This window comes from Balaenoptera acutorostrata, chromosome 6, assembly GCF_949987535.1.
Source record: "Balaenoptera acutorostrata chromosome 6, mBalAcu1.1, whole genome shotgun sequence".
In the NCBI taxonomy this organism is placed as follows: domain Eukaryota; kingdom Metazoa; phylum Chordata; class Mammalia; order Artiodactyla; family Balaenopteridae; genus Balaenoptera; species Balaenoptera acutorostrata.
Genome location: NC_080069.1, coordinates 6,687,372 through 6,712,657, shown reverse-complemented (window position 1 = coordinate 6,712,657; position 25,286 = coordinate 6,687,372).

Here is a 25,286-nt window from a genome sequence, read left to right as displayed (position 1 = left end):
AACCCTCTAACTCACGCCAAACACTCTTCTCTTAAAAGTGCAGTAAAAAGAAATGAAGCACAGTCACAGCAAAACAAGGCGTCTAGAGAAAAGGTCTTGCCCTGAATTTATCATTTGTTTATATTTCTTCTCGTCTTTTTCAAATTTCTCTAGGTGCATCCTTTTGGCAAAGAATTAGGAGTCATTTAGTAAAATCACTATGAAAGTATTTTCTTCAAATAAACTAATTCAATTTGGTCCCTAACGGACAAACACTGGTTAAATTTTACTGTGTTTCACCTCCTTTTGTGATTAGTGCATGTAAGTCTAAAGTTCTAGTACTTGCCCTGTTTGGTTTTAATGGAGAAATCCTCCTTGAACAAGGAGAGATACTTAAAAGAGAATTCATTCTTTTATAGACCCATACATGTCTGCTTCTTTCCTTCTGCCCATGAAATGAGCTATTCTTACACTGAGGTACTACTTGCCCATTTTCAGAGCAGAGCTTATTTTTCTAAAAAAGTTAACAAATATTTGAAGAGCAACTTGATGGTAAAAACGTTGAAATCCTTCACCAAGCAGCATGAACAACATCTCTGCATTAAATAATCATGTAAGGACTATGCTTAGATGACTCAGAGAGCCACGGGGAGACTGTTCCATCTCTATTCTACCCTGTTGTCCCCACGTTGATTGAGGGGGAAACATATCTTCACATAATGGCCCTATGCCTACCATTCATGACAGCGCCAAACTTCAGATGAGTGTGGATAATTGTCTTGGCCCCATGAGGCCTCTCTAACTTAGCAGATCCTACACAAAGGGATACTCCTTCAGAAGCTGTTATATTTGCAGTTTTTCACAGTTCACCTCAGCTGTGACATTAGGAAATTAGAAAATGTTGAATAAATCTTTTTACCATTCCACTAGCCAAAAGCGAAAGACTCCCAAATAATTAATGCAACCAATGCCTGTGGGTTGCTAAAACACATATAGACCAAAAAAAAAAAGATCCCCCATAATTTTTTAACAATAATATATTATGCAAGATCTAGTGTTTTCAAGGCTGGAAAATGTTTTTTTCTCTCTCTAAAGGGTGCTTTATGAAACCTGCCTCCATGATTTCTCTTGTGTCCTCCAGATCTGCCTTTCACTAACCAGAAACCTAGAAACAAACTTGTTAGAGGGAGGCAAGAATTGTACCCTTACTTTCATGAATATTAAAAAACAAAACAAAATAAACTTGGTGCTCATTTCTTCTCATCTGGAAGGAAGAATGGGAGAATGTTTATCAGAGCACAACTCGGAGATATAGCTAAACTCCCAAGCAGAGCTAAAGTTAAAGGAAATTTTTAAATGTGAGATTCTCTTCGAATTCAACTCTACTGGGACATAGTTAACGTTAAATGCAGCCATTTTATGGTTCTTTTTTTTAAATTTTTCTTTTTACATCTTTATTGGAGTATAATTGCTTTACTCTGTTGTGTTAGTTTCTGCTGTATAACAAAGTGAATCAGCTATATGAAGGCAAGTTCCAGACATCAATTTGTCCTGTGCCCAAGAACAAATGTACTACTTTCTGTCCCATCTCTATAATACTCTATTTTTTAACAACTAAGAAAGATGACTGGAAATAAGCACATGGAGACATTACCACCCCAACTTAATTTTTCACAACTTAACTATTTTCAAACCTTTGAAGCAAAACCCATGAATGATAACAAGGTAAAATTTGAAATATCAGTGAGGTGAAGAAAATGAGTTGTTTCATTTCTTAGAAAGAAAGTATAACATTTAACGCTGTAGAGATTAAATAAACTGTAATTCATGAAACACACATTTATTTAATATAGCCTCTTTGAGTCCCTCTTTAAATGAGGGAAAGAAGGGATAAGGATGAGAAAAGGAAAACACATGAGATTTCATGACTGATAGTGTGGCTACCTCAAAATAATTAAGATATAGGCCCTTAAATGATAAGGCAAAAAAAAAACAAAAACAAGAAAAAACAGAAATCAAAACAGTAAATGTGAGACAACCCCAGTATAGCTTTAAAAATGCTTTAAGATAACTTAGGTAAACATATCAACTATAAACTGGGGTTTTCTTTAGCTGATCACATTACAGTTGACACTTTTATCAATTTTTAGCTTTTTCCCCCAATTTTTTACAATGAACAGCTTTTACAGTCAGAAAATAACAATAAGCCCTATTTTCTAACAGGCATTTTCGCTGCAATCAAGAAATTCCATGTGTTGATGAAGAAGATGTGGTACATATATATAATGGGATATTACTCAGCCATAAAAAGGAACGAAACTGAGTCATTTGTAGAGATGTGGATGGACCTAGAGACTGCCATACAGAGTGAAGTAAGTCAGAAAGAGAAAAACAAATGATGTGTATTAACGCATATATGTGGAATCTAGAAAAATGGTATAGATGATCTTATTTGCCAAGCAGAAATAGAGACACAGATGTAGAGAACAAATGTATGGATACCAAAGGGGAAGGGGAGAGTGGGATGAATTAGGAGATTGGGACTGAAATATATACACTACTATGTATAAAATAGGTAACTAATGAGAACCTACTGTGTAGCACAGGGAACTCTACTCAATGCTCTGTGGTGACCTAAATGGGATGGAAATCCAAAAAGCAGGGGATATATGTATACGTAAAACTGATTCACTTTGCTGTACAGCAGAAACTAACACAACATTGTAAAGCAAACATACTCCAATAAAAATTAATTTAAAAATTCCTTGTGTTAAATACCATAACATATAATAGCCTAATTATATTATTACAATATTACAGGTGCTCCAGAAATGGTATTAAAATCGTGGGGATCCTGGAAGTGGGAACCATTCACACTGCCTGGAGTAACAAGGAAATATGAGGGGGAATTGAGAACCGGTTCTGAAGAATGAGAAGGGTGCTTACTTTTTATTTGCAGAAACGGAACAATGAGAACATCTCTGGCGAGAGAGTAAATGTAAGGAGTGTGATTAATTGGGCGTGATGGGAGAGGGGACCCGAATGGTCAAACATTTTGTAGGCCACCACCACGGTCATCATAATAGCTGACATTTTCCAAGCCCAAACTCTGTGCCAGGTGCCGTTCTAAGATTATAACTTCTCATCTTACTTAATGCCTGTCATAACCCTATGGAACAAGTGCTATCATCCACATTTTATAGATGAGGAAACTGAGGCACAGATTGGGTAATTTGCCCAAAATAACATTAACAAAGTCTATAAAATGCTATCAATTTAGTAGGAATATTCTAAGGATCAAAGGTACCAGATGAATATTCATTGAGCAAGTAGAACAATTTGTCCACTTGTTACTATAAATTTCCTGTTGTTGTCTCAACATTCATACCATTTTCAAACTCAGAAGCCCAAAGCCATTGTTGATTATTCTTCTGCTCTTGCGGTCCTTGAGTGGTTATTTCATTGGAGGTTTTTCACATTCATCCTTTGTCTTCTTTTCTTCCTATTCCCACTCAAGGGTGAATGTCATGGCCAGGATTCAAGCCCTGGGCTGTGCACACACCTGGACACTGTGCTGCTGCCTCCCTGGAGAAGTTTATGTTTGATCCTGGAAGGAAAACCTTTCCAACTGGGCTTTGTGGGAACTCATTCCCACAGCCGTGTGAATGACAGCTCAGCAGCAAGAAAGACTGTACTAAAAGTTCCAGGTGGAATCACAGGGACCCAAACCCAGGCAGTGGCCATGGGATGCACAGGACATGGGATCTGAGATCTAAGATAGACCCAGGAAATACTAAGGGGATGGGATCGCGACATTGTGTGGATCCTTTGACGTGAGAAGGGAAAGTGGAGATGGATGGGGATGACATTCACTATGGAAAAAATGAGAAAAAAATTACTTTTATTTCAGGAAAATATTTTCTCAAACCAAATGAGCTGAAGGGCAAAACTTCAGAGTGATTACAGATGCTATTATGTTGACCTCATTGACACCAAGAAAATATCCAGAAAAGACATTCTTTTTTCACTATCATCAATCAAAAGCAACTACTCTATGCAAAAGTATGTCCTAAAATGTGCTGATTTTAAAGGAAGGAAGACATGCTGTCTGACCTCAAAGAGCTTAGATGTCTGGTTGAGGGAAAGGAAAAGAACAGAGAAAGGAAAAAAATGATGTAAAGGAAGAATACAAGGATCACAAGGGATTTTACAAGAAATAAATGAATGTAGGTCCTCCCTCGGACCAGGGGAGATTTAGCGTGTATCTGTGGTTGCAACCAGGGAGGTATTCCAGGAGCTGCAGCTTATGTATCAGCTTTTAAAAGCCTGAAGGGAGGAAAAGACAAGGTTTCCCTGAGAGAAAATAAGTTTGGCTATACTGGAGGTCTCAGGAAAGTGGTTGTAAGTAAGGCTTTAGAGGGGAAAGCTTCGGAAGGAACTTGAAGGACGAATTTGGGATTTGAGATGCAGAAAATCAAAATTCATCAAGGAGGTTTTTTTCTTCTTCTTCTCTTGTAAAGTGCCTGTTCATTTATATATAGATAGATAGATAGGCTGTGCTGGGTCTTCACTGTGGGCTTCTCGCTAGTTGGGTTTAGTTTCCCCCAGGCATGTGGCATCTTAGTTCCCCTACCAGGGATCGAACCCGCATCCCCTGCATTGGCCCACCAGGGAAATCCCCCAAGTTCCTGTTCTTTAGCCTGTTTATTTTCTGTTGGGTTGTGTGTTTTTTCATATTGTTTTGTAGGAGTTCTTTAAACATTTCTGGATACTAGAGTTTTGTTGATTACTCATTGCAAATGCTTTCTTCTACTCTGAAGGCTGTCTTTTCATTTTTTTATATGGCGTCTTTTGATAAAACTTAATTTTAATCTTAATTAACATAAATTTCTAATGTAAATTAGCCAGAGCTATCTATCTCTTTCTTTGCTTTCAGTGCTTCCTGTGTTTGTCTAAAAAACCCTTGGTAACCCTCAGTTTAATGAAGATGTTCTCCTGAATCACCTTCTAAACTATTTATTCTTTTGCCACACACACTTGGATTTTAATTCTATATGGAATTATGTATGAAAGGACTCTACTCCCTTCCCTTTTTTTTTTTTTTTCTTATATGGATACCTAATTGTCCCAAAAAGGAGTTTTGAGGGGACTTCCCTGGCAGTCCAATAGGTAGGACTCAGCTTCCATTGCAGGGGGCATGGGGTGGGTCCCTGGTCAGGGAACTATGATCGCGCATGCCGCAGGGTGCAGCCAAAAAAAAAAAGGGAGTTTTGAGCAAGGCAAGAAATCCCACTGAGGCATTCCCTTGAGAAGATGGTCCATGGGTCCAGGGAAGGACTTTCTGGAGAAGGCAGAGTTGCAGAGAATAATAATCCAGCACAGGGAATTGTGCCTATGCCTCACGGCATCATGGACTGGAAGAATGAGACAGAATCAAGAGACACCTCAAAGAAAGCATTAATAAGTATCAAAAGTGGTTGTATTTGCATCTTAGGAGGATGGAGGAGGCTCCAAAGAATCCGAGAGCTCCTTACAGCTTAGGAAACCGGAAATCTTCTGGTCCAGTCGACCAGTTTCACGCTCTACCCCCAGCCCCCGACTCCGGTACCCTAATGGCTCATCAGCTTGGAGGTTTGGACTCTCCTCAGTTGGGATCTGCACTCATGCTGTAGGTTCATATTTGGAGATACACTCGTGATATAGTTATGAATTATTTTTACAATAAAATTATGTTCAGGTTTCACTCTCCGAGTCTTAGACTAGTCTTCGGCTTCAGAACAGTAAAATGCTGTTCTGACCATTATCTTTAGCAATAGGAAAGCCAAGACATGCATACGCTCTGTTGTTCTTACACTTAAGCAAAATACTATTTCCCTATGAAGCAAAAATTCTTCAGAGATCTTAGAAGAGTGAGGTTGGGCTGCATTTCTGAATCCACAAAACTGCCATTTTAAGGCCATCGTAGTGCCAATCTACAAATAAAAATTACAATAATAACCTCATCAAAAACTAGAGGAAGATAAATCATGTATTAGAGGGGAACACACTCCTAATTCCTCTTGTTACCCTGTGGATGAGTTTTCTCGAAAAAAAAAAATTCTATCTTTTCTTCATATTTTTAATCCATAAAGAGAACTGATCTCTCATCTAATATGCAGATTTGAAAGAAGGAGAAAAACACACTTTTTCTCAGCTCCTGGGCCCCAGGCCCTCCTGGAAATCAGCCTGCCCGCAGGGAACCTGGGCTGACTGCCTTGCAGCTGGAGGCCTGTGATCCTCCAGACTCATTCAGACCTGTGCTTACTTCCTAGATGTGCCTGGATACACGTTAGACCCACCAACAATGTTCTCACAAGTACCATCCACATAAAAGTTTTGCAAGGTAATATCTCTGTGTGAACTTTTCAATTCTATTCTATCTTGGTTTTCATAAGGCCACTCATAACCCTCTAGATTGATTTCACAGTCTCCTAATAGGCAGTGATTCAAAGTCTCAAGAGTATATCCCTGACCTCTTCTTCTACCTTACCTGGTCATCAAACCAGAATCATCCTCATTCTAGCCTTTCCTACCTGCTGATAGTTTGAGAATCTGAGCTTTCCTCTTCATTTTCACCTCCGGACCTCTAGTACATGTTCTAATGATTTCTCATATCTCACTAAGACCATTGCAATGATTCAAATAGGAGTAACATAATGTTCATAGTAGTAATTCTGGAAGCCACATTCATTAAGAGCTTACTACATACCAGAGGCTGTTCTCAGAACTCTTCTGTAAAAACATTTATTTACCCCAAACAACAACCAAGGCTATTCTCACCACACTAGTATACTTATCTTTAGATGTGTTGATGTTTTCCTCCATCCGTGCTCCAAACTACTTCCAGTGTGAACTTTTAAAATTACACATAGGAGTATATCACACTAATATTTGAAATGGCTTGCTTTATAGAACAAGCTCCTTAGCAGGAAACACCAGTCCCATCAGGACCTTGGTCTCGCCTTGGGTACCATCAATGCACTCCATCTTCTGCTCTGAAGGTTCTCCCTCCTGTGTCCTGCTCTAAGGCCCTTTGAGCCCTTGGGTGTTCCCATGGGTCCTGGTTTATATCTCTGATCCTTCACCTCTTTCCCTGTTGTGCTAGTTTGTTTACATGTTTGTCTCTCCCACTGGTCTGTAAGCCCTTGGAGAACCAGCACGGAAACTCTTTCGTCTTTGCATTTCTGTTTTCATTGCTACCATTCTAGCAGCTATGCTAACCGCGTCATACCTAAATCACTGTGGTGGTCTTCTCCCTGCTCCTCCTGACTCTAATCTGTGACTTTAATAGCATTTAGCCTGCAATTGCCTGTCATATTGATTATGTCTTATTCCTGCTCAAACCATAACTCCCCATCATTTAACCCATCAGATCCAAATTTCTTGGACTGCATTTTAGAACTCTTTTTATTTGGGCCACTTTCTAAAAATATAACTTTATTTCTCATTTCAGTAGACCTAAATGTTCTCAGATTTGACCTTTATGGGTTTGACTGTATTTAGTGATAGCAAAAGTTGAATGGCGTATGGTCATTTGTAAGTTCTTTAAAACGAGAAATCCATTTGAAAACACATTTACCATTTTTTAAAATTTACTTTATTGAAGTATAGTTGATTTACAATGTTGTATTAATTTCTGCTGTACAGCAAAGTGATTCAGTTATACTTATATATACATTCTTTTTCATATTCTTTTCCATTATGGTTTATCACAGGATATTAAGTATAGAAAACACATTTACCATTGAGGGAACCTAGACAACCCCCCAGCATCCACATGAATCATGAAAATAGTAACTGTAGCAGATACCATGAATACAGTAATGAGATATTTAAATATTTTAAATGATATTTTACTTTATGGAGTAAACAATATGCAGAAGTGGTATTCTTAAATTGGGGGATATACAAAAGACTTGGGATGTATCACACTTTATTGCATGACTAGCTTAGAAGTTCTCAGTGCCCTCAACTATCTCATTTTATTCTTTACGTTACTTACACAGCCCAGGTTCCTTCTGTGTAATTTGCCCTCTACCTTCGTGTCAAATGAATGGGTGAGTTGATTGATTAGAGGACAAAATGAGCAACGCTCTTCATGATGGGTTTAACAGTCATTTGCAAACACAAATGATGGCTGAAACACTTTATTTTCTCCAGAAGCAATAAATGTGTGAAAGAGAGAAGCAAAAGAACTAGGACTGACTTCTGAGGAAGAGGAGAAGGGTGCCAAGAATGTGCTAGATAAAGCATCTAGATAGGGGAGCAAAAGTAACACGAAGGAAAACAATCCACTTCAAGGAGGTAAGAAGAGCTTCTTTCTTTATTTTATTATTTCTCAAATAATATGGAGTACTCACATTACCATATGTTAAAAACAATTGATGACCTAATCTTAACACTACTTCTCATCCTTGGTAATGAATTTATTTGATATTGAAATGATACTTCCTGTTTACCACATTGTCTAGCCTCTTTTGCTTGATTTCAAGGTTTTCTATAATATAGAACAACTTAATCTTTCCAAGCTTACCTCCTCCTCCTCCTCAGCTCAAAGCCTGGACTTCAGTCAAGGGTCAAGAGTCTAGTCTAGTCAAGGGGTGTCCTAAGTATCCACCTAATATGCCTTGTTCATTAATGTTCCCTTTGCAAGAGACAAAGTCATGCAACCTGCATTATACCTAGCACAGCACTGGACACATAGTAGGGATTCAGTTAATATGGAGTTCAGCCAGCAAAGTAAGCCAGCAAGTATTTGAAAAATTCATACTATTTGCCCGGAACTTGCTAGATATGGCTGAGGTTGCATATGCACACTACATAGACTCTGTCCTCAAGGAGTGAGCCATTTTTCTTAAAGCAATAAACAGAAAAATTCAAAATACCACTAACTAGGTGCTAGATAGCACCCTATAATTTTTTTACAACCTTTGTGGTTCTGGGTCCCATATGAGTACACATTGAATTGAATAGTGTTGTACAGACCAATTATGCCTTAGGTATTAAAAGAATGGCAAGATCAACATTGGGATAGAATTATGAGAACTTTTTAATCAAGGTTCTTCATGTAATATTAAGCCACATATTAATATATAAACAGAGTGGTTCATCATGGTGGAGTAGGAAGGACATCAGCTTTGAAGTCAGAAAATATGCATTAAAGAGCTTGTTCTACTAATTGCTCGTTGAGAGAACTTGACACTAACCTGAACCTCAGTTTCCAAGCCTTTGAAATAGGTACCTTAGAAGTTTCTCAAGCCTTTGAATAGGTTAAGAAAATAACCCTTCTTCTTCCCATCTTGTAGAGCTATTTAAGCAGCAAATTAAGTAATCTGGTGGGGGGGAGGGGAGGATTCTGTAAAGTATAATACTACACAGACATATGTTATTTTATTAACTATTATTTAAGTTGTTTTGCAACTAGATAGCACAAACATGTTAGAAAAATATTCAAGAAGAGTCAGTTATCGACAATGCAATATCAGCCTGGAGGGCATGAATGTTTTTTTCAAAGGGATCACCCTGGATCCGAACTATTTAATACATCTTTAATGGCAGATGAATTTGGGAGGAGCTCATTAAATTACCAGTGGCACCAAATTGAGTGGGAAGCTTAGCCACTTGGAGTAGATAATTACAACTTTCAATGACCTTGAAAAATAGGCAGAAATAATGAGAATAAAAATTTAATCAGGACAAGTAAAAGGGAGGAAACAAACTGCACAGAATTGATGATAAAGACCTGGTTACCGGCAAAGACAACATAAACAGAAGATGGGATTATAGAGGATTGTATATGAGTCATCAATGCCATGTTAGTGTTTAAAAATGTGTTGATAATAAACTGGAATAAATAGGATTCTAGCTTGTGGGAGTTCCTAGACCATCTTCCCACCATCCTCAGGACTTTATCATTTTGAAAAGACTTATCAAACACCTCTTTGAGGCAAGGCATAGAAATGTAGAAAAATGTGTCTGATTTGAGGTCTTAAAAATGAGGAATGGACTCCCTGGATGGGATCCCAAAGCGAAGGAGCAAAATGATTCATTGTTTGCAAAATAAAGTCTCTGAGTGGAAGTTAAAAGGATTAGGTTTATTTAGAACTGGGAAGGGAAAACAGAGATGCGGGGGTGAGGTGTGATTGATAAGTATCCGAAATGACAAGAAGGAACGTACGGTTAGAATAGGAGAAAATGCACTGAATCTGCCACAAGAAGGGTTTGTCTTGGACAAGACCAAGAAGCTGCCTGTCCGAGCATCATTGGAACGGCATCATTTTGCCAAAGACAGACCTTTTGTTAATAGTGTCGTGGACAATTGTGCCAGTAAATGCTATTCCACGTGGCTGGTAATGAGGTCTCCGTTTGTTAAAATTTCTTGTGGCACCTAATTTTTTTTCCCAATTCAATTTATGAATGTTTTGGTGCTTTCAATATCTTTATCTTTTCTGTTTTTCCACTGTACTCCATTCTGTTATCCAAGCTAGATGCCTGAGAGTGATCCTTGATATGTCTCCCACCTTTTACTCCAAACACTCAGTTAAGCAGTAAACATGAAGCCTGGTTTTTATTATCTCCTAAATTCCTCTTACATTTGTTTTGAGTTTTTTTTATTGGAGTATAGTTAATTTACAATGTTGTGTTAGTTTCAAGTGTAAAGCAAAGTGATTCAGTTATGTATATATATAAAGATTCATATATATATATGAATCTTTTTCAGATTCTTTTCCATTATAGGTTATTACAAGATATTAAATATAGTTTCCTGTGCTAGACAGTAGGTCCTTGTTGATTATCTATTTTATATATAGGAGTGTGTATCTGTTAATCCCAAACTCCTAATTTATCTCTCCCCTCCCCCACTATCCCCTTTGGTAACCATAAGTTTGTTTTCTATGTCTGTGAGTCAGTTTCTGTTTTCGTAAATAAATTCATTTGCATCAGTGTTTTAGATTCCACTTACAAATGATATCATATGGTATTTGTCTTTGTCTGATTTTCTTCACTTAATATGATAATCTGTAGGTCCATCCATGTTGCTGCAGATGGCAACATTTCATTCTTTTTTATGGCTGAGTAGTATTCCATTGCATATATATATTTGATGGACATTTAGGTTGCTTCCATGTCTTGGCTATTGCAAATAGTGCTGTTATGAATTTTGGGGTACATGTATCTTTTTGAATTAGAGTTTTCTCCAGATATATGCCCAGGAGTGGGATTGCTGGATCGTATGGTAACTTATTTTTTAGTTTTTCAAGGACCCTTCATACTGTTCTCCATAGTGGCTGAACCAATTTACATTCCTACCAACAGTGGGTTCCTTTTTCTCCACACCCCCTCCAGCATTTTTTATTTGTAGACTTCTTAATGATGGCCATTCTGACTGGTGTGAGGTGCCTCATAAGTTTTTGTCTTCTCTCAGCACCAAGAGTCTCAATTGAGGTTCTCATTCTTTCTCACCTGAACAGTTGCAACAGTTTCCTCATTGGTATGTGTGTAGAGTTGGGATCCTCTCAAACTTTTCTTCCATCCAGACATCCCAGTGATATATCTGAATTGTCAATCTGAGCTACTACTCTGAGTTATACTAAACAGTCTTCCCACTCTACTCCAGATTGTGTCATTCTGAAAAACACTTGCAAAACTCCTACAGGATGCATGGCGCAGTTGCAAAGAATTGTATCTGATTAGAAGCCTTAAACTCAGATATGGACTCCTTGGATGGATCCCATGAGAAGCAGCAAGATTCTCCAATTGCTCCCCATCTCTAAAAAATTAAGTCCAAGCTCCTTACCACTCAAGCTTCCCCTTGATCTGGCCCTTCCTACCACCCCGTCTCAGTTCTTGCTTGTCTCTTCCTTAAAACATGCTTTGCTCATCCCCTGATTTTGTTCCTGTTGCCCTCTCGGTCTGGAGGGCTCTTCCCCCTTTCTTTGCTAGGCTAGCTCCTTGCAGCCTCTGCCCAGAATGCCTTCCCTCACCGGTTGAGTTAGAAACTGTCAGAGTTCTACTGATCTACTATTCCGTTATCTCTTAGTTACTTGTTTTCAGTGACCATCTCCCCAGGCTGAGTGAGTACCTTGAGAACAGCTGCCAAGACTCATTCTTTTGGTCTCCTAGCCTCTCTCACAGCTCCTGGTAAAAGTGAATCTAGGATGAAATTTTAAGAATTAAAAAAAGGTGAATGAATGAATGAATGAAATCATCTATTTACTTCATAGCTCTTTTGTAAGGCATTATTATAATATCCTTTAAATTCTAGCAGAACCATACTACCTTTCTGTAAGGGATCGTGAAGCCTTAATAGAAGCTCACATATGTCTGCTAGATTACATGAAGTGTCTTTTATTTTAGCCAGTCTAAAGAGGGCTAGAATAAATGGTTGAGAACGCAACAGATATCATTCCTGAATGTGAAGACAAGACGAAGCAAAAACCAGGATGAGTATAACAAGGTGTTTCGTTCACCTTAGTTGAAGAGCTGCTTAGAGTTAGAACTTGAGAAATGTTGGAAATTGTGCAAAATTGAAGTTGAAAAATTGGTTTATTTAATATGAATAAGCATAGGAGAAGCCACTCTTTTTAATTGCTACAAAGGGCAAGGTTTTATGCTTTGGTCCTTTCGGGCTGCTATAACAGAATACCATAGACTGGGTCATTTATAAACAACAGAAATTTATTTCTCACAATTGTGGAGGTTGGAAAGTCCAAGATCAAGGCGCTGGCTGATTACATGTCTGGTGAGAATCTACTTCCTTGTTCACAACGTCTCCTCTTGCTGTGTCCTTACGTGATAGAAAGGGCAAAAGAGCTCTCTGGGGGCTCTTTTACAGGAGCACTAATCCCATTTATGGGGGCGCTACCCCCAGGATCTAATCACCTCCCAAAGGCCCCACCTCCTGACACCATCACATTGGGGATTAGGTTTCAACCTATGAATTTGGCAGGGGGGGGGGGGGCGGCGGGACACAGATTCAGTGTAAAGCATTTTTCATCACCTGACCTCCACCTTTCTTTCCACCATTGCATTATCTTACCTCACTTCCCCAGCGCTGCCATACGTGTTGGGCAGGTCATGCCTGCATTGGGCATTCAACAACGTGGTGATGGGGCTGAGATACAGCCCCCATTCGACCCAACAATCCACGTGCCCTGGTGCTGTCTGCACTCACCTTGAGGAAAGGGAACACAAGGGCGCTGGGGAGGTGCGGGTGAGCTGGGCTCACACCCCCCTCACGTCCTGACCTGATGTCACTGAGCCTTCTCTCTGTCCTACTACAAACCTTCACATATGCCACGTCTCTGCCTGGAGTTCTCCGCGTCCCCTTCAGCTCACTGTTTGCATTCCAGTGGGATCCCCCGTTCGCTGGGAAGATCTAACCTCTGTGACAAGGACAGCTTTCCCCATGGTCAGGAGGCTTTCAGGAAACCACAAACCTCCTTATCACATTTCCAGGTTTACAACTGTATAATCACTGCATTACTAGCTCCGCTACTAGACTGCAAGCTCCCTGACGTGGAGAATGAGAACCTGTATTGGCTACTATGGTATCCACAGAACACGTGGGATGTGTTAAATAAACACTTGGGGAATGAATAAATTAATTTACACAGAGCATACAGAGGTGCATAATAAATGTTGCTCAATAAAAGAATTGCTCTATTTCACTCCCAAACAATTTAGCTGATGCTTAAAATAAAATAATAAAATTCCTCTCCACATTTTGGACCTGATTCGTTCTTACTTGATTTTGTTTGTTTCATCTTTTCACAAACATAAACCATCTTCACTCTCAGAGTTTGGTATTAGAGGAATAGATCAATATTTGATTTTAGCATCTGGCGAGTCATAAATATGAAGGTTAGTTAGTTTCTTTAGTTATCTCTCCAGTCAGTAAAAGTTTAACACATGTTTTCAATACAATTTTTCTGGAATAAAAAAATATATGTAATGCTTATTAAATAATGAGGATAATATGAACTTTCAATAATGCAGACAGGTTGATTATAACTGTAAACCACATGTTTATATACTTTGGACTTTTACAGCTTTTAATTTATCAAAGGAAATAATTAGCACACTTTGTGTCAGCCAGTGATGGAATTTATTCATTTGGAAGGCCATGGGTTTCCTGTCATTAAAGCTACATCATGTCCTTCCTTTTCTATTAAACTTCCACTGAGGGCAGTAAGAAGTCACCAAAAGGAAATGAAGAGTTTTCTTGGCAATGTTTTTGTACAATGATTTAATACTCTTAGAAGATAGCAAACCCATAATGTATGCCAACAAGTGTATTATGCAGAACAAGGTCCCCAATTACCACATTATTTCCTTTATTTGATGTTTTGTTTGTGACTCAATTAACTGTGATTTGCAAAGTCATGTCAATAAATTTTTCTTTTTGCAGGTTAATGTATTTTTTGGCTTTCATTAGCAATGTTTCTCTGCAGCAAGGGAATAGATTTAGATTACAGAAGCACTGTGTACAGATTTATATGTCAAAGCATATTACTTTTCTCTCCAGATGATCAATGGCATCTCATTACACATAGAATCCTTGTAGTTAAAGCTCACACACATTTTTTTTCCCTCACTGAAGGTTTTCTCAAGAAGATAAACTGTAAACTCTAATCTTTCTTCTGTTTAAATAGTTACTAAGGCTTGATCTTGTCTCTGCTCCAAATGCTAGAACCACAGCTCCTAACGAGGTCTGTCCAAGTTTGAGAAGATTGAAGTGAAATACTTGTTTTCCTAAGGTCTACAATGGGCCTGATGGGGAGTCAGAATTAGCCTCTCGCCCCCAGAAGTGGGTGGTCTTTGAGGCCGCAATCAAGGGACACTGTCAGTCAAGGTTTATTTACAGTTTTCTGACAAAGGCTGTACAGGTAAAGCGACTTCGTGTAAGATGTTATGGGTCTGTTTGACCTGATTCTAAACAAATGGTTGGTGAATATTTTTCAGACAGGTTCACACAGTCCTTTTATATGACATACGCTAAGAAACAAAATGCCCTCAGTTCTTAAAATCACGGAAATGGGCAAAACCCCGCACTATGAAAACTCTCTGTTAAATCTGAAGCAGAAAGAGTGCACTTCAAATTAGCTTCCCACTCTTTAGGCTATGACGTCACAAATATATTAGGACAAGTATGATGGCTTCGAAATGAGCACATCAATTTACTGTAGAATCATTTCGGATTCACAGAAAAGTTGTAAGGATAATGCAGAGAATTCCTGTCACCCAATTCTTTCTATTGTTGACATCTTACATTCACAAGGTACCTTTGTCAAAACTAAGAGACTGACAGAATACATCAATTTTAAGAAATAATACATTTTATGATGGGGAGGTTCTTTTTTTTAAAAAAATACTGGCTTCTACTTTAATACAGAGGACGTTTTACTGAATTTCTATAGATAAGCCATTAATTTCAGCATGGTTTTCTCTGAGCCACTTAGACCAGATACTGATATTGCTGCTGAGTTTGCAAATTAAGATGTAAGATCAGAGCTTGGTGAGATTGTCATATTGTCTCCTTTAATTTGGAAAAGTAGAGCGAGGCTGGAGAGAGACTCATAAAACAGACTTTATGACTCTCTTCAAGGCAGATATAGAAACCCACGCTTCAACCCCTTCTTCCAAGCTTCTGCAATTACATTTCCGCAGGAAGAAAGAGGAGGAATTAGAAACAGGATAATGTAGTCTTAAATCACCATTCTGAGACTTTGCCTTCTTGCTGGAGCCCCCAATTTTTATAACACGGCCCTCAAATTGTATAGTGTGACACAACAAAAAACACAACTTGTTTGACCCTTCCTCAATAAAAAATCATTTTGTCTGACATCCTATAAAACCTGTGCATGAGTGGATACTAAGCTCCGGTGTCTCCTCCAATTGGCAAAAAGAAAAACATTGTAAACGTGTACAGTAAAGCTAGAGATCTTTTTCAGCATAGTTTACAAAGAGCTGATGATTTAACATCAATCTCCAAAGTCTGAGGCTGGGTGCCAACTCCTAATACTGAAACCGTTGGAAAGGCGGTGCATTGTGGCATTAAAGATAATGTCCTGAGTCGTTTGATCTGCTTCAGAATTTCTTTCAAGTGTTCTGAGAATTAGGATATTAGACTTAAAATATTCTTGTTAGAATAAGAACATAATGTGACTAAGTCTCTTGCGCAAATCCAAGCTACACTAGCAACAAGGTTGATAACCCAAACCGAGCATCTTGATGTCACTGGAAATACATGTTGGGTGTAACGCATTACGGTGTTTTTCCCCCCAGATATTTAGTCACAAGCTTTAACCCTCGACACTTATCTCAGGCATCAGCAGCGCCAAGAGAGCTGACCCTGTGTATCTAAACGTGCATGGGGGGAGGGGGGGGGAAGGGAGCGCTCACAATCTCTGCTCCCCACTGGTTGATAAGACAAGTCCAGATGAGATCAAGAGTTAGGAGGATTCATGACTCACAGCTAGTTTAGCACACAGGCACTTCCTGCAAGTGTTTGCACCCTATCATGCTGGCAAAGCTAACATTAACACGTATGTATTATGAGACTGTTTTCATAAAATATTTCATGGCAGTATGACAGGTGATACCCTGAGATCTGCAAACTTTAATCAAAGTTGAAGACAATATTCCAAGGTATTTTGCCCCTCATTTCCAAGCCCTGTATCTAAGGTTAGAAGGAGAGATTTTGCCCTCTGAAATGAAGGGAAATAAGGATATGTCCTGTGATATAATTAAATATTACATCTAATTAATGTACGGACATGAATCTACCTCCTGTAACTAACAAAGGCACCAAAAACGATGTGTTTTAAATGAAGACTACAGAATACAAAGAAAATGCCATGATCTGTATTTTCTTCCTGAGTTCAAGTTTTTTAGAATATGGTTAAAATACAGCGCTTATCAAAGGAAGGAAATTTGGGTTTTACCCTGATTCTGCCAGTTCTAGACATGTGCTCTTCGATGCTTTCCTAAATGCTCTATACCTCAGTTTTTTCTCTGGTAGACAGAGAGGCAGAGACAGAGACAGAGACAGAGAGAAAGAGATTGATTACAATGGCTACTTTGAATTGCTGGAATTAAACCTAAACTTCCACCATCAATATATACTGAAATCAGATACTCTGTAGCAAAAACCAGACACACAAACAAAAACAAATTTACTTTTTATTTCCATAAAAGGAAATAAATTAAGAAACCAAATCCAGTTTGGTTTACACCAAAGCGTAAGGAATAGAAAAACTTCCTAAGGGTTTTAGTATAAATATTATTATAATATAATATAGTATAGTATAATAAATATAACATGTATGTTATTTTTACAATAAGCACTAGCTCTCTAAATCTGACAAAAATGAATTGACATACTAGAATATTATAGTCAAACGCTTATCTGAAATATGCAACGCTGACATTTTTTTTTCTCCCTGAATACTGACACATAGAACTCAATGTTCTAAAAATGTGTAAAATATTTAAAAGGTGGAATTTAGAGTCCTTTTCACATAAATTGTTGTGGTCCCCAGTTCCTAAAGCATGCTGTGTATCTGTTCTTAAAGAAAAAGAAAAATAATCCTTCATCAATTATGGTTAAGGATCCCCAAACTGAAACACATGTGGGTGAATGCCATTCAAGTCACCAGCCCACACCAGTCTGACGGTGGGGGAGGGAAAGAAAAAGAGGAGATAAATGGCCTACATGATTGATTTCAACTAAGACTAAAATCTTGGAGGACAATTATTGGATTTACTCACTGTTTGTTTTTGCGACATTTCGGAAATTGGCAAAAAAAAAAAAAAATGTTTACAAAGTTGAAGAGGCGTGTGGTGCCTGAGAAATTCATTTTTTCTACCTAAGTGATTTTTTTTCGTTTACCCAAAACTTCTTTTCTTAATTTACTTTTGCTGGTACCAAGCATTGGAAATCATCCTTTGGAAATTATCAACCACGAAATTAACAATGTGATGATGAAAAATATTGTTCAGTGCATGAATCCCAGATACTTGTATTTGTAGATTTTAAAGCTCTGGTATAATTTAAAGGGTTCTTTACATTATCTGGGCCACTCTATATTTACCTTTTATTATCTGGCATGTTTCTTTAAGAAAAAAAAAAAAAGGAAATTCTTTACATTTTGCCCAAAGAGAGGTATTACATCTAATTAATATATCAACATCTCTCTCTCCTGTAACTGACAAATGCTAAATGCCTTATCAGTCTGGCACCAAAAATGATGTTGTCTCAGAGTTTCCCAGACTGCTTTGTCTGAAAAGGTCCATGAAACGCTTTAATGATCATATATTAGGTGGGAACTTTAACCTTCTTTGTACCAGGTCAATTGAATAGGTAATTGGAAAAGTCAGTTCCACTTGTTGTAATCCATTCAAAAGGAAACTTAGCTTTACACAGAATGTGGTCTTCAGTCATAAAAGTAGTGCCAGGCTGTGCAGAAAAACAAGATAAAACACAGTAATTCTGAACATAGCATTAAGGTTAAAAGACTGAAACAAGAACAAAAAGCACAGATCAGACCAAAAGCTTCTTACAAATTTTAGAAAATGCTATTTTTTTTTATCTGAACATAGGAGAAATCAAATATAATTGAAAATTACAGATGCAAATAGTACAAATAATAGTTACTGAGAGTTGATTATGTGCCTGGCACGGTGTTTAACTTTTCACAAAAAATCATCTCATTTAACGCTCACAAGAATCAGTAAGGAAGGCTAATGAGTGTAACGTGGAGCTGCTAGCAACCAGACTCTACTGCCAGCTGCCTCGCTTACCACTACCAGTTATTAGCTATGCAGCCTTGGCCAGATTAATTCTCCTCTCAGGATGCAAGTTTTCCCATCCTGAAAATGGAAATGACATCAGCATCTGCCTGGGAAGGATGTTGTTAGAAACAGACACAATGGCCGGCATATGGATGTCCTATCGAAGCATTTTGTTGTTGTTATCATTTTACAGATAAGGAAACAGAGGCTAGAAGAGGTTTTAAAACATGCCCCAAATCACACAGTTAAGTGACAGAACAGAGTTCTGAGCTTCTCTGTTCTCCAGGGACCTACAGATTAGTCGGAAGGGCAGGGAAGGGAAAGAGGGATGCCCGAGTCGAGCTGCTTTAGGATTGGGATATGGGGCCATTCCAGAGTGTGGGACAGTTGCCAAAGAGGGGAACTTCTGGTTCGGTAGGGGGACTGCCTGGGGGGACGCCCAGGAGTTGGCCAGGAAACGTGGCAAGGACAGCAAGGGCACAGCATACATAACAGCCCAGGTGACAGCAGACTGGGGAGCTGAGAGCAACAGTCACCTACAAGGCTGATCATGTTTTCATGGGGGAGGTTGGAAGGATGGCTGAAGCAAAAAATGGTGTCTGAAAAATGCATTCCAGTGTTTGCAGCATTCCAAAAATATATACCTATCATTGTAAATGAGTCCCTCTATATGTAATATATATGGTAATTTTTAAAATATGTGGAAAGAGGTGTCTTAGTTGGTTCTGGCTTTTATAACAAATTACCAGAGACTGAGTGACTTAAACAACAGAAATTTATTTTTCAACAATTCTGTTTGCAACCGAAGCAATGGACAGGGATTAATGTCCAAAACATACAGACAGCTCATGCAGCTCAATATCAAAAAAAACCCCAAACAACCCAATCAAAAAATGGACGGAAAATCTAAATAGACATTTCTCCAAAGAAGACATACAGATGGTTAAAAAGCACGTGAAAGGATGCTCAACATCACTAATTATTAGAGAAATGCAAATGAAAACTACAATGAGGTATCAACTCACATGAGTTAGAACAGCCATCATCAAAAAGTCTACAAACAATAAATGCTGGAGGGGATGTGGAGAAAAGGGAACCCTGCTACACTGTTGGTGGGAATGTAAACTGGTACAGCCACTATGGAGAACAGTATGGAGGGCCCTTAAAAAACTAAAATAGAACTACCATATGAGCAAGCAATCCCACTCCTGAGCATATATCCAGAGAAAACCATATATCAAAAAGATACATGCACCCCAACATTCATTGCAGCTCTATTTACAATAGCCGGGACATGGAAGCAACCTAAATGTCCATCAACAGAGGAATGGATGAAGAAGATGTGGTACATATATACAATGGAATATTACTCAGCCATAAAAAAGAATGAAATAATGCCATTTGCAGCAACATGGATGGACCTAGAGATTGTTATACTGAGTGAAGTAAGTCAGACACAGAAAGACAAATATCATATGATATTGCTTATATATGGAATCTGAAAAAAGGCTACAAATGAACTTAGCTACAAAACAAAACAGAAATAGAGTTACAGATGTAGAAAATACACTTATGTAGAAAATACACTTATGGTTACTGGGGGTGGAGGGGGGAGGGATAAACTGGAAGATTGGGATAGACATATACACACTACTATATATAAAATAGATAACTAATAAGGACCTACTGTATAGCACAGGGAGCTCTACTCAATACTCTATGATGGCCTATGTGGGAAAAGAATGTAAAAAAGAGTGACTATATGTATATGTATAACAGATTCACTTTGCTGTACACCTGAAACTAACACAACATTTTAAATCAACTATACCCCAATAAAAATTTTTTTTAAAATATACAATTCTGGAGGCTGGGAAGGCCAAGATCAAAGTGGTGACTGATTTGGTTCCTGGTGATAGCAGTCTTCTGGTTTGCAAACTGCTGTCTTCTCATTGTATCCTCACATGGGAGAGAGCAGAGAGAAAGGAAACAAGCTCTCTCTTAGCTCTTCTTATAAGGGCACTAATCCCAGCATGAGGGCTCCACCCACATGATCTGTTAGCTGCCCAAAGCCCCACCTCCAAACACCCTCACATGGGGCATTAGGGTTTCAACATATGAACTTTGGGAGGGCAAAAACATTCTGTCCATAGCAGAGGAATGCAGACTTCTTATGTTTTTCTATCAGATGCTAATAAATATTTTTATGTTAATAGTAAAAACATTTAGATTCCACAGTCTTTCATGTGTTCCTTCTATTACAATATCTGTTTTCAAATATTGGACAGCTGAGAAAATTTTCTACAAGCTGAAGTGTCCACAGTATGTACCAGTATTCACATTCTTTAGTAAATGTGAATGTTAGGAAATAAACAATATATTATACCCCAATAACTGGCAACCAGAGTGTTGAATTTCTAAAGGAAATGGAGGCTTGGTCTTATTCTCACGGCTTATAGGAGACAGGTAAAGTCCTTACGTGCAGCCATCAAGGTCTGATATGGCCTGGGCCCCGTCCATCTCTAGAGCCTCATCAAACACCCTCACAGCCCAACCCCTTGAAGTCACAGGACATTTAAACGAGCTACCCTCTCTGTTTGGAATATTATTCTTCCCCACTGCCACCATCTCCTGTCCATATGTCAGATCTCAGCTCGAGTGTCACTCGTTCAGGGAAGCCTTTTGTAAACCTTCCGGTGGAAAAAAACAACTCGTAGGTCAAGTTGTGTTCTTTCTCCTCCTCATCCTCTTCTTTTTCCTCTTCCTCTTCATTCTTTAAATGTGTTCTTATATAACCCTATTGGGTTTTTTTTCCTTTATTCAACAAGCATGTACTCTACAGCAATTAATGAGCGGCCTGTCATGCACCTTCTATGTGCCTTCTGTGCAAGTAGCAGGAAGGGAAATAGACAAAGAGCTCTCCTGCTTTCAAGGTTCCCCTCCTTCATGTGATTCACCTGCCCCTCTTGACTTGACCTTGAGATCCCCAGCATCCAGTGAGGGATGACACCATGGTCCTCTTCACTGTTGGTTCCCGAGAATCTTGCATAGAGTCTGGCTCACAGGAGGCACCTGATAAATATTTACAGAGTAAATTAAAAACAAAAATTAAATTAGCCTACATACTTTAGAAAATGATTTGAGTATAAAAATATAAAAGCAAAAGCGCTCAAACCAAAGATGTAGAGGGCTGCACCCACCGGAGGGAACACTTCCATATCGAGACCTTATAAATATCCCAATCACGTGAGTGATGACCCCTACCCAACAAATGCCAAAGGGAAAGTTCTGCGGACCCTGAAGGTACTAAAAATGCCAGTAAACATTTCAAGAAGAAAGGAGGAGAGAGATGGTGAGAGACATCTCTGAATCAGGTTTACTGATAAATATGTTCCCATCTATTCATTTAATGATTATTCCCTGTCACCCTTGGTGTATTAGACACTCTTACCAGCACTTCACTGTCTGGCTTAGTACAGCAGTACAAACCCTTGCAAACTCCTACCCCAGTGCCTGATACATAACACTTGCTCAATAAAGTGTTTGGTTGTGGAATCAATTAATGGGGCTCAAAAGTGATGTCTGAAACTCACCTTAAAATATTAGAGTTTCCCGAAAACTTAAGTTGATTTGTTTTTCATTAAAGATGTTTTATCTCTCAGTGAAGTTTTCTTCCCTGCCTCGGGGGTTTTAAAAAAAGTCCTTTGCCTTCTAATCTGATGCCCACAAGGGACTCCATGAGAGAACAAATGAAGAGCTCTTCTCTGATAGTCTTGAGCACAGCCAGCTCCATAGAGGCACCCACACCTCCTGTGTCTTTTTTTTTTCTTGCGGGGAGTGGGGGTCCCCCAACAACTCAATTCAATTCTTACACAAACTGTTCAGAGTTATTCCGCAGATCGAGGTCTCTGTCCCACAAGACTGCCCCCACTTCTGATGCCAGCTGCAAATGGGGTCCTCAGTCTGCCCACACTTATGTTGGGCCGATTGCTAATCAAGTGTTCCCAGGGCCCTCCCTGCTCAGAACACAGTAGAACTCAAGAAGGTGTTATACTTACTCTTACCGTTTATTATGAAGGGTACAAATTCACAGCCAGATGAAGAGGTGCATGCGGTCTGGTCCAGAAGGGTCCTGAGCACAGGAGCCTCTGTCTTAGGACCCTGGGGTCAGTTAGGTATGTGAGTCTGTTCACTAACTTGGAAGCTCACCAAACTCTATCGTTTAGGAGATTTTATGGACGTAGTCACGGTTGATCAGATCATTGGCAGTCGGTGACTGATCTCAATCTCAAGTTCCTCCCTTCTCTCCAGAACACCTCCTGTGCCTTGACCCTTTGTTCTGTCCTTTCCTCTGACCACAGGCCACTCCTCCTTAGGGGTCGGTCACAGGGAATCCTAGCAATCAGCGCTCTACCTCTGAGGGACACAGAGACCTTAGGAATGTGTTCCTTTACCATCTTCAAGCACTCAATTATTACCTATCCCAGTTATTTTTTTTCTTTTACACATTGTTGATGGTTCTTTTTTTTTAATCTTATTTTTTTTATTGAAGTATAGTTGATTTACAATGTTGTGCCTATCTCTTTTGATACAAATAAAACCAATGTGAATAAAGATGAGAAAGGAATAGCAAAGAAAATCTCTGCGTGTACAATAACATATTAAAAACAATCCTGCTTCCTACTTTACCCCCAACTCAAGACACTTCCCTATCCTCCCCAATGCTGTTTCTAATATTTTTATGTTCTTTTCCTAATAAATAAACGGAGTCAAAACTATATTAATCATTTATATGCTTATTATGCTACATGTATTTATTACTAGACTCAAAATAAATGAAATATATTTTTTAAGTGAAGTAAGCAAGTGGCCAGGGACATATGGAAAATGTAAGATTAGGTGAACATTCATTAATCAGAATGAAATTCACACAAAAATGATGAAAACAGCAAAAATCAAATAGTTGAATAAATAGCTCATAGAAAATACTACAGCTACATCAAGTATCAAAGGTCAGAAGCAGACAAGAGACTCAGAGATGACAAGGTCCACTTATTGATAGAAAAAGAGTTACAGATATTGTTAAAATTAAATTAACCAAGGAAGATAAAAGGCCAGTGCCAAAAACAGAGTTGAGTTTCCTAAACCAGAAAATAGAGAAAGAGAGTACGGAAATCAGGAGATTATCAAGCAGAGTAATCAAGAAATCAGAAGTTAAGTTGCAACTCTCTCCCCCCAAATCTCTCTCACTCTCAAATCCCAAACATTTCCCTATAATACATAGAGATGGAAATCATGAAAAAGGACACTAGACAGAAACACACTTCCAGAAAGAATTTTATTAGTCCATACAAGCTGAAGCACACAAATTTATGGCCATGTGGAATTACACAGAGGTATGTAATTTCGTTTGAATCACAACAGCTATTACATCAGAATGTTTTCATCAGTAATGATAGCATGAGAGCAGCGCCTATATTGATAAAATTAAGCAGTTTTCTTGTAAAAATTTTTTTTCAACCACACTCTACATCAATGAGTACAGGAGATGAGATTAAGCTCATGTTTTTGTTTGTTCTGGGATTTTTTTTTAGTTTTTAATTTAAATATACTCACTTGAAAATTAACTTGAAAAGCTAACTTTAAATTATAAAAAGATCATTTCTGAACTCAGGATAAAGATGTTCCTGGCAATTCACAAGAATACCAACATATCTTTCTTTTTGCTTCTTTTAATCATTCCCTTGACAAAATTAGAGACTATATTCTCCTCAAAATTGACTACCTTCTTGCTGACATAGAAAAACTGTAACATTATATTTAGCATAGTTCTTGATAAGGGAGGTAGACAATGGAATAGGTTAAATCTGTATACTTTCTGATTTATAGTAAACTGTAACTAAATCTTCTAAAATATTATGCCTTCTGAGTAACATTTTGTATATATTTCAATATAGCATATTTTTGTTTGTACAAAACAAACAAACAAACAAAACAGGTTTAATACAAATGCAATGTTAAGAAAAACATGAAATAAATTTCTGATTATTTTATAAGTCAGAAATAGTACATATCAGATTAGTCCATATTGGTTTTGCTAGAGTCAAAGCACCTTCCTATTTAAGTAGAGAAGCGTTGACAAGGAAGTGAAAATAGGGACCTAAAATATAAACTTAAATACATTTTGTGAGCCTCAGTAAAAAGATTGGAATCTTTTCAAGTCAGCAAATGCATATTCACAGGCTGAGCCAAAGGCTGTGAAACTTCCACAAAAGCGAAGTTTGCTAAGTAAATTTCTAACAAACAACATAAACAAAACTGAGAAGGAAATACTGAACCAATACCAGCATAAAAGTAAACAAACTTTTCTAACTTCAGAAATCACCTTCCCAGGAGCTGTTTAGGTGACAAATCACATGTGGAATGAAAATGAATTTTACCCACTTATGAAAGGAGAAAGAAAAAAGGGTTGA